The 1,771-nt window shown below is 40.5% G+C and overlaps 1 pseudogene; it reads left to right on the forward strand.

The window, feature by feature from the left end:
- LOC102851729 overlaps positions 1–1,522 on the forward strand; it is a 21,085-nt pseudogene extending 19,563 nt beyond the window's left edge.
- The last annotated feature ends 249 nt before the right edge of the window (positions 1,523–1,771 follow it).

Genomic DNA, 1,771 nt, shown 5'->3' on the forward strand with positions numbered 1-1,771 from the left:
TCACCTTTCTTTGGGATAGGAACAAATATAGATCTCTTCCAGTGAGTTGGCCAAGTGGTCGTTCTCCAGATTTCTTGGCACAACTTGGTGAGCACGTCCAGGGCAGCATCTGTTAACTGAAATCATGGGCAAGTAAAATCATGTTGAAGATAATTTTAAATGGTTGGCATCCACTTCCTAAACAGCATGCCTCTGGGAACACTATGAACTTTGAGAAACGATGGTAGTTGTAGAAAGGCTTCAGGTTTTTTGTACATAGGGTCAATGAGAGTCTTGCTCAACTTGACAGCAATCAATAACAACAACAGAAGAATAAGGATATCAACAGGCAACTACCAAAGATTAAAGCTGAGTTATTTCAGACGATGATACGAGACTAGAAATATGATTGCTGATATCAAATGGATCTTAACTTAAAGCAGAGAACATCAGAAAAATGTTTAGCTGTGTTTCATTGACTATACAAAGACATTTGACTCTATGGATAATAGAAAGTTATGGATTACATTTCAAAGAATAAAAGTTCCAGAACACTTACATATGCTGATGCAGAACCTATATATAGACCAAGAAGCAATGAAAATAAAACAAGGAGATACTGAATAGTTTAAGATCAGGACAGGTGAATTTCAAAGTTATATCCTTTCACTATACTTAATTTGTGCATGCATTGAGTAAATAATCCAAGAAGCTGTATTGGATAAAAAAGAAAGCAGAATTGAAGGAAGACTCATGAGCAATCTACAGTTTACAGATAATAAAATACAATTTGGCTTGCTAAAACTTAAAAGTACTTGAAGCAACTATTGATAAATTTTTAAAAGTACAGCCTTTAGTGCTGATAATCTTTCTGGATTATACCTCAACATAAAGATAACAGAAATCGGAGCTCCGCGTCGGGCGCCTTGGGGCTCGGGGCTCGGGACGCGCGGGGCAGCTGGTGCTCGCCTCTCCTCCCGCGCACGGGCAGGCGGGCGGGCAGGCTGGCAGGGCGGGCAGCGCCGCGGCGTGACCAACAAAGAACCTCTTCCCAAAAAGGTTCGCTTGAGTGAAACAGACTTCAAAGTTATGGCTCGAGATGACTTAATTCTAAGATCGAAGTAGTATGAAGCATATGTGCAAGCTTTGGAGGGCGAGTACACAGATCTTAATTCTAATGATGTAACTGGCTTAAGGGAATCTGAAGGAAAAACTGAAGCAGCAACAGCAAGAGTCTGCACGCAGAGAAAACATCCTTGTAATGAGACTAGCAACCAAGGAACAAGAGATGCAAGAGTGTACTACTCAGATCCAGTACCTCAAGCAAGTCCAGCAGCCGAGCATTGCCCAACTGAGACCAACAATGGTAGACCCAGCGATCAACTTGTTTTTCCTAAATATGAAAGGTGAACTCGAACAGACTAAAGACAAACTGGAACAAGCCCAAAATGAACTGAGTGCCTGGAAGTTTACGCCTGATAGAGGCCTGATGGCGTCGGACTATTCCGAAGAAGTGGCTACCTCCGAGACATTCCCCTTCTAGGAATCTTAGACGCTTGAGAAAAGTTTCTGTATGAAGAAAACAGAGGGAGAAACAGAAGTCTTAAGCCTTCTTAAGACACAGTGAAGCACACTGTGTCATCAGACAGTTTGAAGGAATGAAAACCTAGACATTTTAAACCTGAATTGAACATGTAAAATTCCAATAAAAGCTAAAATAGAAAAAAAAAAGGTAACAGAAATCCTCATAACTGAAGAAATAAATTGTACCATGAAGAAAAGATTGAAGTTG

The sequence above is a fragment of the Elephantulus edwardii genome, unplaced genomic scaffold (genome assembly GCF_000299155.1).
Source record: "Elephantulus edwardii isolate Elephantulus edwardi_28Jun2011 unplaced genomic scaffold, EleEdw1.0 scaffold00003, whole genome shotgun sequence".
NCBI classification, from domain to species: domain Eukaryota; kingdom Metazoa; phylum Chordata; class Mammalia; order Macroscelidea; family Macroscelididae; genus Elephantulus; species Elephantulus edwardii.